The sequence below is a fragment of the Phaenicophaeus curvirostris genome, chromosome 4 (genome assembly GCF_032191515.1).
Source record: "Phaenicophaeus curvirostris isolate KB17595 chromosome 4, BPBGC_Pcur_1.0, whole genome shotgun sequence".
In the NCBI taxonomy this organism is placed as follows: domain Eukaryota; kingdom Metazoa; phylum Chordata; class Aves; order Cuculiformes; family Cuculidae; genus Phaenicophaeus; species Phaenicophaeus curvirostris.
The window spans coordinates 15233094-15247808 of record NC_091395.1 but is presented as its reverse complement, the minus strand read 5'-3'; the positions used below and the strand labels follow the sequence as shown (position 1 = coordinate 15247808).

General features: G+C 37.8%; 1 protein-coding gene across 6 annotated transcripts in view; it reads left to right on the top strand.

The window, feature by feature from the left end:
* Window positions 1-14715, top strand: part of TTC29 (tetratricopeptide repeat domain 29) — a 288808-nt gene that overhangs the window by 82429 nt on the left and 191664 nt on the right. For 3 of the 6 annotated variants that reach the window (XM_069855337.1, XM_069855338.1, XM_069855333.1), the window contains exon 2: window positions 11512-11704. The exons of the other annotated variants lie outside the window; for them this stretch is intronic. The gene's annotated coding sequence lies outside the window, so the exon portion shown is untranslated. The remainder of the gene's footprint in view (window positions 1-11511; window positions 11705-14715) is intronic. 6 annotated transcript variants of the gene reach the window in all.

Below are 14715 nucleotides of genomic sequence, written 5' to 3'. Positions count from 1 at the left end.
GGCACACTGCTGGCTCATGTTCAGTCGCTGTCAACCAACACCCCCAGGTCCTTCTCCTCCAGGCAGCTTTCCAGCCAGACTTCTCTTAGTCTGTAGCTGCACAGGGTTGTTGTGCCCCAAGTGCAGGACCCGGCATTTGGCTTTGTTAAACCTCATCCCATCGGACTCAGCCCAGTGGTCCAGCCTGTTCAGATCCCTTTGCAGAGCCTCCCGACCCTCCAGCACATCGACACTTCCACCCAGCTTACTGTCTATTTATATTAGTGTCATTGTGTGTATGTACGTATATGAATATGTGTGCGTATGGATATGTGTGTGTATATGTGTGCATACATATGTGTGTATATATGTGCATATGTATGCATGTGTGTTTCTATAAGTGTGTGTGCACATATGCATGTATATATATGTGTGTATGTATGCATATATATGCATGTGTATATATGCATATATATACACATGTGTATATGTGTGCGTGTAAATGTGTATATCTAGGTCTGTGTGTATATGTATATATGTGTGTGTATCTGGGTCTGTGTATATGTGTGTGTGTGTCTACATATATATGTGTATATATATGTGTGTGTGTGTGTCTGTGTGTCCCCGCTAGGTGGCGCCGTTGCCCTTCTGCCGAGAGCGTCCAGCCCAAAGCGAACCCAAGCGGGTCTTACCAGGATGGGTTTAACCTGGAGAAAGCAAATCTCCGGGGTCTTCTCAGGAGGGGCTTAGCCTGGAGACGAGCGAGCTGATATCACCTTATATCACCGCCTACAACTGCCTGCAAAGGAGGTTGTGGCGAGGTGGGTGCTGGTCTCTGCTCCCAAGTGACAGGATGGGAATAAATGACCTCAGGCCGCACCAGGGGAGGTTTGCACTGGATAGTAGGAAAAATATCTCTGCTGGAAGGCTTGTGAAGCTTTGAGACAGGCTGCCCAGGGAACTGGGTGAGTCGCCATCCCTGGAGGTGTTCAAAAACCATGTGGACGTGGCACTTCACAGTGTGGTTTAGTAGGCACGGTGATGTGGTGGTAGTGGTTGGACCTGATGGTCTTGAAGGTCTTTTCCAGCCTTAACAGTTTTTCCAACTTTAACAGCTTTTTTCCAACCTTAACGATTCAGGAGCCACTGGACTGCAATTTGCATACCGTGTTTTCAGGGAACAAGGTATTTCAAAGCTCACTCCAGGAGCTAAGGCCACACGCGTGCAATAAAAACATGTGCTTGCAGGGTATCATCAAGCGGTGGGCTTCTCAGAAGTGCTATTGCAGGTAGTTTTGTCTAGAGGGATATGGTCCTGCCTATGGATAAAACCTCTAAGATTCATGTCCTCCGCTGAGTTCACTGTGCGTGAAGATCATGCGTGAAATTATGAACTTGCATGATTCTGTTCTTACTGGAATGAAGTAACATGAGTTCAATGCCAGAAAATTAGTCAGTATTGCTTAATTAAGTTAATCTCTCATTTCTTCTTAGTCCGGCCAAACCTTTGTTGGAACTTTGTGCTGCCACTGACTCTAAAGTAACTTGTCTGGTAAAAAATGAGTTACAGTTCAATTCAACTTTTACAGGGTTTGTCTCTTCCCTAGAAATTCTTGAAAACTAAATAGTTGAAATTGTCTATAACATATTGCATTCAGAAATATAGATTAACAAAGCAGTAAGGCTTCAAAAATAGCACATGTGATAAATCTAACATTACTTGTGCATCCTGGGGTTTTTTTCACGAAAGTAGAAACACGGTGCTTATATTTACAAACTCACACCACTTAATTTTGCCATGTCAGCATGTTTTTTCATCTTCAGCTGGGATGGCCTTTGCTTCATCAGCGTTCGATGCTTTGTTTTATCTTCACTGAAAAAGATGAGATACAGTATTCGTATTCTGTGATGATGGCTGAATTAGTAATTTCTTTGTGGACACTTCTGTAATACTTTAGAATATCCATGCAAAATCAAGCAGTCTTACTGGGCAACCTGCATAGTATTGTGATAGGAAGTTTAAAATTGCCAAACTGCTGTTAATTACGATGGTCACAGTGGTGTGTCTTGAAAATGCTTTTCAAAGCACTCTGCATTTTTATACCATATTAGGTATTCAGAAAACCATTATAATACATTCAGCTTTGGCTGAAACTGTGAGTACTCAGCAAACTTGGCCAGATGTTTCACATGGGACATATAGGAAGTGAGAGAATTAACGATCATGGCATTAGTTATGGTTTCCATTTGAAGTCCTGCCTCCTTTTACATACACAGGCAGAGACAGGGTCTTGTTCTTCAGGCAGCATTCAACTGCCTTGACCCTAGGAATATACTTTTTCTTTCTTCCTACAGTGATCTCCTTTATTTGGCACCCATCTTCTGTGTTATTTAAAAACCAACCAACAGTGGAAAAATATATGAGAGAAACTTATAAAGACAATTGCAGTCTTGACTATGCAGCTGTGATCACTGCAGAGCAGTGCTCATCACAAGGAGTATCCACAGAAGAGCACATTAAGAAGGAATAAGCATTTGTAATTTTGATACTCTGATCTGATGCTTGCAAGTAAAGAAATTCACAATATTCATTTTAATGTTACGTGTAATTCCCTGGCTTTTTAGAAAAGCAAACTAGAAACACCATACTAGAATTTGTGGAATTATAGGAACACCCACAAGGGTCATCAGCAAGACGGCAATCTTTGTATGCATCCGACAACCATCTACTGCTTGAGCTGTGTCATTGACAGCAGTAGCAGAGAGTTATCTTTTATACTGGCTGTCAGCAGAAAGGAAGAAAAGCAGAAGCAGAAGAAACTGTGCGCATCCTGTGGATTCCCTGACCTCTTGCTAAGAGTTGAAAATTTTTGCAAGACCATCCAGGACCCTGGGGAGGAAGTCCTGGCCAAGTGACCAGCTCCTCAAAGACTGTTTCCATCCTTGTCTGACTACTCTTCATTTCCCTGCTTCAATCTTCCATCTCACCCTCCTCCCTGCCACTGTATTTTGTCCCAATATTCTTTGTTGAATCCTTCATCTCATTTTCTTTTATTGTTCATAGCTATCTCAGTGTGCTCAAGATTTCCTGCTTCACTCTTGGTTCAGATCTTCCTGTTTCACTGGCTTCTAAGCCCAGTACTCTCCAGTTTAGAATAGAGGAGCTTTGTATCACTTCAAAACCTACAAGTTTTCTGTTACCTTCTGGTTACTCCTGATGTCAGGCTTTTACCCCAGGGAGTATCACACTGTCTCTCTGCTTGCAGGTTTCATTTTCTCTGTTTGCAGTTTTCATTTCCTACACTTCCAGTACCAGTTTCCCTCATCCCATCCTGCATAATAGGATACTTTCTAAGTCTTGGAGCCCTTAACCATAGTGTATTTTCATGAATGTAACCTCCCTGCAAACCAAGCTATTGTTCTGCTTATATTTAAGTTAGGTGGTTTTTATCTTCAGATCAGATGAACTTTACCTCCTTTCTTTTCAGTGTACTCTTCCCTTAAAGATGTTCTCAGAGCAGATACCCATGTAGCTGTTGAATGAGAAGGGAGTGCAGTTGAGGGGTGTCTTATATTTTGTTTCGAACTTTATAGATACAGTAGCTTGATTGTATCGTAAGGAGAGAGAAGCGGTCAGCTTGTCTTCCAAATCATTCACTTCAGTGCTAAGTGTCACAAAATCATAGGGTTAAAGTCCAGGGGGGGATGATCAAATCATCTTGTTTGAACTCTTAAGTGCTGCAAGCCTTTGTATTTCACTTTCTTAATATATAATGATAAATTGAATTTTGGCACCAAGATGATCATATCTCCTTAAACAAAGATTGGAAAGCCTTAGGGAAAAAAACCCCAACACATGCACATAAACTTATATGAGAAATTACTTGTGTGTGAATTACTGCCTTTGTCGATAGGATGGAGTTTTTCTGAGAGCTGACATGATGATAGTGTGTAATTCCATTATAAATGGAATAAACAGGTGATGTTATAGTATGTATTTGACACCTTCTATCACAGCAGTATTTTCTTTTGCACTATTTTCTTCTGGTCCGTCAAGATTCAAAATATGAAAATTGTAAAACTACTTTCAGTCGATGTGCCATTGTCTTTTTTTATACCAATGGAAATTAGGAGTAAATTTAATTCTCGTTAAGCTTAATTTTATTCGATCCTTTCCTAGAGTTGAGTGCCATTTAAATACTCCACTATAAACCTACAGAAAGGAAATAATGCCACTGAGGACATCACCTGCATGAAAGTTAAAGATTGTGATTTGGTTATACTTGAGTTGCTCACTGTTTGTTGACTCGTGTCAGCACTGAGAACAGGGTATTTTACTTGGAAAAGCCTTATAATAATTAAACATTGAGTGCAGTAAGTTAACCTAAGGAGGTCTGATTTATATGGGTTTATGCATCATGCCTAGACAGTCTGATTTTCAGAATTTTCTTTCCCTTAAAGCTGTATCATATTTAATTAAGAAAAAAATTCTAAGTGTGTTAGCATACACTGTTAGCAGTTTAGGAGCTGGGATGTTCAAGTATTTAGTCTTTGAAATATCCTAATGCTTATGAACTCTTTCAGTACTTTCCATTTTTTAAAATTGTCGTCTGAAACAACTTTCCAATAAGGAAGAAACACACAGAAGTCTGCTAGCTTTATAAAAATAACAAAAATTACTTCAAAGTTCTAAATAGGCCTAGCGCTCTGGATGCTTAGAGGAAGGTGATGGCTGTGTTTGAGTTAATATTATTATTTCTTTTCTTTTGAAAGAGCACCTAGAGACCCCACTTGTGATCAGCTCCCCACTGTGTATTGTATATACACATAACAGCCTCTGGTATGCAGGAGGTCAGACGAGAAGGTGTTCTGGTCCCGTCTGGCCTTAGACTATGAATAATAGAAGACATTTTCTGCCCAATGTTTACAATGAAAGCAGACCTGGCAGATGGTGAGGAAACATGGAGGTACTCTGAATTCCTGCTTTATAGCTGGATAACTGAGAAACAGATAGGCAACTCGCCCAGGGTCACAGAGAAAGTTGAGTTAGTACCAAGACTTAGGCTGAGCACCAAACAAATGACTTGGCCACAAGCCTGGACTTTCTTTTACAGTCTCTGGTAGTTAACAGTCTGTTGGTGCAGGGTCTGCACACCATTGCCAGATCCTCTTTAGTTGCTTTTGAGAAAGTAATACTGCTACAAAGCAATCTGTCTCCCCTTGGAAGGACCAAGATGCAACCTTTGGACCAACTGTAAAAGTGCTGGAGCAGGACTTTGCAGTTCTTTCTCTACATGCTTAATGACAGTGTGGAATAACCTCCTGCTAAGCAACTATTCACTGTAAAGAGGATGGACTTATAAGTGCATTTGGCAAGCAAAATTTAGCAGTGATGCTTTAGGTGTAAACTCACATCAGGGACCTACGGTTCACTTTGGTGCTTGCCTTTTGGACTGCCTGTGTCCAGATTTTAAATCTTCACAAGTCCCTGTTCAGCTGGACACTGGACTTAGCTGATTTCTATGTGTGCCTACATAAATGCATCTTTAAGGGTTCTCACCATTCATAAAGTTGGGATTTCCCTGCCTGTCTCAGCTTCTGTGCTCTGCTTTCTGTTGTGCTTAGAGCAGGCTCTGCAAAGTGCACGGGAGAAGGAAGAAATGCTTCTTTCTGCTCAGTGCCTGCTACACTTGCCCGGGAAAGCTGGGATTTAGTCTTTCTGAAGGAATTGAGACCTGTGTCCTAGAAGAATGCTCAGTTGCTATGCTATAGCTCTCTGCGCTGGGGCCATGCTGACTTCCATTTATTTGCCAAAAATACAGTGGGTTTCCCGCTTATTATGCTTAAGCTTTTTATTTAATCTCATTCCAAAGCACCTACCGTATATCAGCATAAGGAATGCAGCAGCATTTCACCAAGTGCCCCAGTACCTACAGTCACAATGACTTGCTCACTATCACTAAACTTATATCGGTAGCTTAACCTGCCCAAATTCAAAACTGTTGAACTGAAAACTAGTGGCTTCACTTCTGCTGATTTTTCTGAGGTTTCTTCCCTGAGCGGTGGAGAGAAACCAGTGAGAGTTCTTAAAGACTTTTAAATCATCAGAGAGAGCACAGGGAGGAGGACTACTGATTTTCCACTGGCTCGTGTGGAGAATTTCCCATGCCTTGGGTTCCAAAATGTTAACTGGTAACAATACACCCTTACACGAGGGAAGACAGAAAAGAGGAGTATTTGCTGTTCTTCTACACATATGGAAATCTAGGAAAATCAGATGGAGAGATGAGTGCTGTTATAATAGTGCTATCCCCAAATGCTTTTAGATATTTCACCTTCTGGTTTTGTTGGAGAGGAAGAGAGCTGCTGGTTTTTTTCTTACTGCAAATCCTAGTCTTATGTGAAGCAAGTCTAATTTACACTTTACAGCAAAGATTTCTGATGTAGTCAGAAGCAGAAAAATGGCCGTGAAATTTTCCAGTATTTCCTCATTTGCTTTGTCTGGACTGAATAGCATTTGTTACTACCTAGGCTGTATGCAGTCTCCACAGCTGTTTTTCCTCTCTGTACTTGTGATCTTTTTAACATTTGTTTCTCAGATCTCTGGGAATCCTGAAAAAGGGACAAAATTTAGCTGTAGTTAGTGAGAGGTGGTTTAAGGTTAGAATTTGGTGTTCAGCTTCTGCATACCCCAGACCATATATGTAACCAGGGTAAAAATTTCTTTTACAGTTTCTCTTAAAATGTGTGTTCTTTTTCATGTAAACCACAGAAAAAACTCTCTTAAAATGTATCACAGGAGCATGGGAGCCACAGTCAGGATACAAATACTCCAACTGGTAGTTTTCAGTAATCTAGTTTTGGCTAAATTTTTTTTTTTTTCCGTAGTATGCTCTCAGCTGAAATGCAGGACTTATTTGCAAAGCTGAAATAAAATCAAAGCTTTTTTGTTTGAGAAAGACATGAAGAATTGTTTTGCACAAAAAAAAAAAGGGGGTGGGGGGTTGTGTTATTTTTTCTTAGCCCGTGCACTCAACATATGCTGGTGTTAGAAGATAAAATATTTGGGGATGTATTATTTGTTAAGAAAACTATGTTTTCCTATTTGCTTCAGTGGAAAAATATACATAGAGGTTGCATTTATGCTGTAATCATGGAGGTTTGCATATACAACTGCATGGCACATTAAGAACGTAGATAAACCCAGAATGATTTGAAGAATACAAAGATATAGCTGCAGCGTGTACACGTTTACGTACATATGATATATTTGTTACACTAACTCCTGCTTAAGACACGAGTCAACCATTGTGAAGTTAGCAATAGTTTGGAGCAGTGATTTAAGGTTCACGTACTGTTGTTCTTCCCTCCTGTGGAATGCTTTTGGGAAAATACTGTACATAATTCAACCAACTTATGTGGTATCAGTTGAACCTAGTTAGTCTGTGTATCATTTACCTATGTGCCTGGATGTCAAAGAAGTGTGAGTGGAAGATAAGCATTCAATTAGCCTTAACACATTTTATCTAAAAAAAAAATAATTCTTCATCCAAATTGTGCTTAACTTATTTTGACTCCATGTTTTTGCTTGCAAAAACTAGGATGCAGTTCATCACCAGGCAGTTTAAGGGGTATCAATGTGTTTTATGATTGTATGACGCTGAGGTTTTTAACATTGTCTGGTTGTGCTTAAACTGTTAAAAAAAAAAAGTACAGAAATATTATTGAGCATGTATTCCATTTCCAGGAGAGGGGGGAAAATAAGAGGAAATCTATTATTTAAGAAAGAAATACAGCCAGTGTGATAAAAGTGCCTTCCCACGTCTTCTGGCCAGGTGCTACGTGCATATAAATGTTTCACGTTAAGCTTTAAGATCAAGGGAACAGTCTGTGGGGAACCTTGTTTCCCGGAGATCTGCTTGCTAGAGTAGCTCCCAAGTACTGACTTCCCATTTTTATTTGGTTATTAAGGATGAAAGGCTACATCATTTTCTGGAATAGCAGTTCCTTGCATGCCATTATCTTTGTCCACAGCTATGAAACGTGCATTTCCATAGGTTCATGTGGATACTTAGCCTAACTCAGCTTAGCTGCTATCACTGCTGCTTTAGGTATGTTTAATTCAAAGGATCACCTTTATATCATATTGTAGAGTGAACAAAAGATATATAGTGTCATTAGTTGAGGAACTGTCTTTTTTAGATACAGCTGAGTATTATGAGTCTCCAGCCTATGTAATGCAGGACACGCTGTTACAACTGAAAAGGAAACTTTGAAAGTCTAATTTTCTGATATGACTCTCTCAGAAACGTGTGTGTCTGTGTATGAACAGCCTTGCATGTGCAAATCTCTAGTATGACATTTTGCATGTTATCAAATATACAGAGAACCAGGAGAAAAAAATATGATTGAAATCCATTTGTACTCAGTTTGCATCAGCAAATCATCCATAGGATTAGAAATTCCAGCACTGATTTATCACAGCTACCCTGCATAAATATCCCTTCCACGAAGTCAAGGCTTTTTAAAAAAAAGACTGGCACAACTGAAACAGATGTTTCAAATATCTAAATAACAAGCTTAGCAAACAATTTTTAGTCTTGGAAAAAAATCTTATTTTAACTTCTGTATTTTGTTATTTAGCTAGTTTTTGTATTTCTGGTAAACGCTATCAACATGAATGTTTCTCAAGTTCAAATAAAGCACTTGTATTAATATTTTCTTTGAAAAAAAGTAATAATTTAGATAAAAGTTCTTGCACAATATTATTACCAATATAATTGACAGAAATTATGTTAAATCAAATCATATCAGCGTAAGATGGTTAATGGTAATAGCCTTTATATAGAAGTATCAAGGAAAGCACAATAGCTTCAGTAGCAATTTAGACTGAAACAAAGACCTGCAAAATTGAACAAAATCTGTTAATTTGTCAAGGGTTAGATTAAGTACAGAGCTGTTTTTTCTTTTCTTAGGGATGAAGGATGCAACTTATCAATCTTTCTCTTCCTCTGACCTGTCTGCTTTTTTCTCACTTTTTAATGTATTTGAAGGTGCTTCTGATTCATCAGAAACAGGTGTCAGAGGGTTACTTGGGAAAAAGCTAATAAAGGCAACCTACTATCCATTGAGTTTATGCTCATGCATTTTCTCTAAGATGACAGTCATATCAAATATAAAATTAACAAAGCCTCATCTGTATTCTGTACCCTCCAGATGATTTTACTGAATCTATTTCCTGCCAACTCCAGGAAAGAGCATTTGTGTTGCTTGAACTCAGACATGTGGTTGGTATCGTGTAGAAAAGGGAAACATATTTTTGCCTATACCCCAGTTTTGGTTTTGGGACTGAGAAGCCCATATATACATACATATATGCAGAGTACGTGTCTGAGAACGTCTATATATAAATCTCATATTTCTAAGTCTTCTGACATAGACATACAGACATGTAAATGCTACCATCTTTCTCTGAAAGACACAAACTGACTTCTAACATGCGTACCCTGTTAAGCATCAGAAAAGAAAGGAACATTCATTTGCAAGTAAACATAAATGATAAAGCAGAAATAATAATTTCAAATATTATCTCTTCTTGTATTAAATTCACTTTAGCTTTGATTCCCTTTCTCATTTGCTGTCTCCAAACCTTCCTGCAAATGTGGTTTTTCAATAGCTTCATAGAAAGGGTAATCCAGCTTTCTAAAAATGGAGGGCAACTTTTTTTTCCATGTAAATATGATTAAGAGGAATTTTCATGTAATTGTATGAAGACAACAGGAAAAAAAAGAAAGCAAGCACAACTCTCTATTGTCTTCACAACAAAACCAAGACTAAACCACAAGGCTTTGATAATTTGTTATCTGGTAGCATTCTATATAATTTTTAAATGCTTTTGTGAGACTTTCTTTAAAAAGCTATTTAAATCAGATAGAAATATCTTTTTAGAGCTTGGTCTTGCTTTATCTTTAACATAATGCAATGTGCATGGAGAAAACATTATCATGAACTTCTAAACCTAAATAAGTGGTTTTGTTTAAGTTACTGTTTAAAAAAACTAATGTCTGCAAAATTCCTATTTTGATTCTTAATTTCAGTGCTGGGAAATCTAAGACTTAGCCAGCTAAAATGTACTGACTATAACCAGCTTGGCCAAATCAGTTCTCTTTCTCCATCCACTATCATTTGCACCACTTCCACAGAAAAGAAAGTGGGCTCCACTAAGAAATCACCTAAGATGGAAAAAACAGGAAGGATTTCCAAGTAATGGAAGATTATAGCATGATTTTGATTAATTTAGTTTAGAGGAGTAACACAGATGAAAGCACAGTAAGCAGGAGGCTAATTCCCTTGGCAGAGGAAGATGACAGATTATCTGTATTGCCCTAGCAATTGCCCTAGCAGCTCATTGTTATAATAGGTACTTAAGTTCAAATGCTGTTTTTTTGGAACTGTTCAGTTCACGAGTTTCTGAAAACAGTCTAGGAGTGAGAGTTTAAAAAATCAAGACCTTTTCTCACAGATTTATCAGACTTGGAAGTAAATATAGTCCATCTGACATGAAGGGAAATGAATGCCGTTACATTTATGCTCCTAATTTAGCAATACATTTTTTTCCAACATCCAAGGATGTATTCGAACCTACATTGAGGAATGCATACAAGCTCATGAATACATTCCTTGAGAAGAATGATGCATCCTGAGTTGTGTTAACAAAGCAGCTTGGATTGAAGTCTGTTACCCTCTGGTTTCATGTATTTTGTTTGCTTTGCATGGAAAGTCAGGGTGCCAGAAAAGCGAGGAGTAATAAACAGTTTCCTAGCTCCCGTAGAGTATGGGGGTACAGTTTCAGATATATTTTCTGAGGATATTAACCTAAAACATCCCTTTTGGGGACCCAAGATACCATGTTCTCCTTTGCTCTCTACCTCTGACATAGTAAGCATTTTGCTTACTTCAGCGCTCTGTTAAGTGTTTCATAGGCTGATGTGAACTAAATACCTGGTGGGCAATTCTGAAATAGGCTCCTATAATATAGCTGTCTACAGTTACAGAGTGGCTGAACTGGTAACCAATGTGAAGGCCTATGTCCTTATGTTATGTTTTTATATTTTTCCTTCCCTTTGCATGTATTTTCTTTCTAATTTCCTAAGTTTCTTCATTTTTGTATTTTGGGAAGCTTTTCTATTCACTGTTGATATTTAACATTATCCTTATTTTCTCAGACTTCTTTTATTCTTAACAGATGCATCAAAGGAAAAGTAAATATTTTTATTTCTAGTACTTCTTTTTTATTATCATATTACTCTTCTCTTTTTGTTATTTCTAATCCTTTGCTTTGATTCCATCTTCTTTTCTGTCTGTCCCATATTCTGTTGCCTAATCTTTATTTTACTTCTCTACTCCTTCTCTTTCTTAATTGACCTTTAATTGATCCTATAGTAGGGTATTTTTTTCTTCCTTCAAAATATGGACTACTTCTATTTTTTCTTATTCATTCAAGACTGACAAATAATTTGGTTTATTTTTTAGGCTCAGCCATCCTCCTTCACTCTCCGGAGTATAGAGGCATGAGGTGGAGCTTTGTACTTCTGAGAAAGGAGAGAAAAGCAAGAAAAAAGAAATCCAAAGTGAAGGAGCCCCCTTGAGAGCTGAAAACCACCCTTCCCTGATGTGGAAAACCACATAATTTATACTGTTTCTGACAGACTGCAACTGCTTTAAGGTAAGCCTCGCTTATTGATAACGTAAGTGGTTTGGCCTGTTTGTAAATCTGATTTTCAAAACTATATGCTAAAAGGGAAAACAAAGTTTTAAAAGTTGTGTTCCTGCTTAGAAAGTGTACTCTGACATACATGGAGCTTGGCTTCAGTCTGATCTTCGTGCTCTCCCTGCAAATTGAAGTGCTTGTTCATTAACACAGCGAGTCACAGTAATGTGTTATGATCTGATCTGGCATTTATAAGGAAACAGAGTGTCTAGCCCTGGATACCTCTCCTACAGGTCATTTGTCCTAGTGATAAAGAGAGTGCTTGCTCCCAAGAGAAAGCAAAGCCGCCCATTATGTCAGCTCACACCCTGGAAAAGGCTACTGATTTCAGTGCCTCTATTTGTGATGTGCTCTCTAAATGGGGTCAGTGTTATAACTGGGAGGAGGGAGCAGTTTCGACCGTGTGTTAGTGCTCGAGGAAATGGTATAACTGACTCTGTCAAAGATGAATATAGCACGTAGACAAGCAGACTTGTTTTAAATTCACTTTAAAAAAAATACATACATAATGATTTGTTTCTTGGATCATTGATTTATATGTCAAACAGATGAAAAGCAAAATTTCTGTGATGCCTTTATCATTATCCTGGCAAGGACTGCTTTTAAGTTAAAGACTGATAAAGAATGCCAACTTTTGACATTACTAGAACAGCCCTATCAGCTTTAATTTTCTTTTGTTTTTTTTTGTTGTCAAAGAAAGGCCATTAGAGATAAATTATGATCTCACACCAGTTAATCTAGTGATGTGCATTATTTTTCCCTGAATTGCCCTAGACAGTTTATATAAAGCATTCTATAATCTCATTGAGAAGCAAGCTAAAGAAAGGGGAAACTGCAAATATCAAACTTCATCAGTCTTTAAACCAGAGATTATCAAGCTGCTGGAAGACCGTGGGTGACTTGTCCACAGCTGAACCATTGTGTCATATTGCACAGTTAAATGTATGAACCCATTTGTTCTGTGTGACTGTACTTTTGTTTGCACAGTTTTCTTAGAGTGCTAGAGACCGCTAGAGTGTGCTCAATTATAAGTCTGATAGGAAGCACAGATAGTGGCACATACTGAGTGTTCAAGGTTGCTGAAAGTTTATTTTTTCCACTAAATTAGGGAGCTAGTGCTCTTGTCATTACAGATCAAAGTTAATTGACCTCATACCATTAGCATCAGCATAGCTACAGCACAGAGTTTATACAGAAAGCTGGAGAATTTAAAACTGGAAAGTTTCATTTTGACCAGTCTGTGTGTGTGCATACTGCAGATTTACATTTCAGCTGAGCAGTAGCTGTGCAGATTATGAAGATTTCATACAGAAGTTTGTTGCCTTGGATCACACTCTGGCTCCAAAATATTCTGTTTCAAACTAGTCCTTAATCTTCTGCCTCCTTCTTCTCTTTTCTCTCTTTTTTTTTTTCTTTTATCAATTTACTAGTTTGGGTGTTCAGTTTCAGTGTTTTCTGTAAAACATAATTGACAGTCAATGATAATTTTCACCTCTTTAACCTGGCATAGTCGATATTTTCAAAGCCTTTATAAACATCAGCTGAATCAAGCACTGCCCAACTAAGGAGGCCTGTATTATTCATGTATTTATTGACAGATAAACTAAAATAAAATCCAAATTCAGGTAGTTTCCTTGCAAGCACAAGACTGTATGTGGAAAAGTAAAGAAAAGAACATGTATCTTCTGACATCTATTCCTGTCCTCAACCACACAATGTGTTTTTTTCCAAATATGTATACGATCATCATTATGATTAAAGGGTTATGATTAACATTCTTTTGGGAATAGATAATATGGCTTCTTTATATTTATACTAACAGCTTTCAAGCATAATATATCATCCTGAGTACATTATAATAGGACTGACACAAACAGAGAGTATACAAAAAAAAAATCCTCCCTTCAGCTCAGCTGGATGTTAGCACAGATATATAAGGCAATATGTGAAGTGAAAGAGAGAAACAAAGAATTGGAGAGAGAGGTGAGAAGATGCTGATAAAATCAGAAGAAACTATAGAATGTCAGAAAAAAAAAAAAGGAGGAAAAAAAATGTGTATGAAAAGGAGTCAGGCTGGATTTGCCCATGCCCAGGTCAAAATTTTATATTATAGGTACTATGTGCAAAATGTAATGATTAGACATTCTTTAGTGAAATAATTATATAGAACCTAGAATCACACAAGTTTAGAATAGAAATAAAAATCATATTTCCTGTTACAGTATATAGAGACTCTGTTGTCAGTCTTGTCTATTTTTAATGCATAATGGTAAAGGAATAAAAATGTTCTGTATGTTTCTATCATGATGCGATAAGGTCATATACCAGTGTGTATCACACCATTTCATATCATATATCTGTGTGTTATCAGTGAATAGAAAATATTTGGATAGAAATTCTTAATTTACCAGTGAAGAGTAGAATCTCTGTAGAAGGAATGAGCCCCAAAATAACAATACTATCTAGAGAGTTATTATAAATTCAATCACCCTTTTTTTTTTTTCTTGTCATGTATGTGTTCGCAGTATCCTCTTTCAGGACTTTGGTATCACAGAATAACTGTTAGTGATTAGTCACTTTCTGCACTAGTGATTCCATCTGCTGGGGATTCAATTGATTTTTCACTTCTCAGCATAAGAAGGTCCAGACTGTGCCCTATTGCCTTTGAGCGTGTGGTGGCACCAGCAGTAAGGCATGTCAAGGCTTTTAGGACAAGAGCAATGATGATGGAAATACCACAGAGAGCTCCAAGGTTTCATGGAACTGCAGACATTTTCTTTTCTAAGCAGTTGAAAATGTGGTTTTCATATGGCAAGAGGCTTTGTCCTGTAGGATTTTGCCACCTTATTAGTTTGTTGTTTTGGGTTTTTTTACAAGGTGTGTTACTGTTTCTTAGTTGGAAGCGACATTAATTTCCTTTAACATTCGGATTTAATTCTCAACTCTTTAAGCATGAAATTAATTAA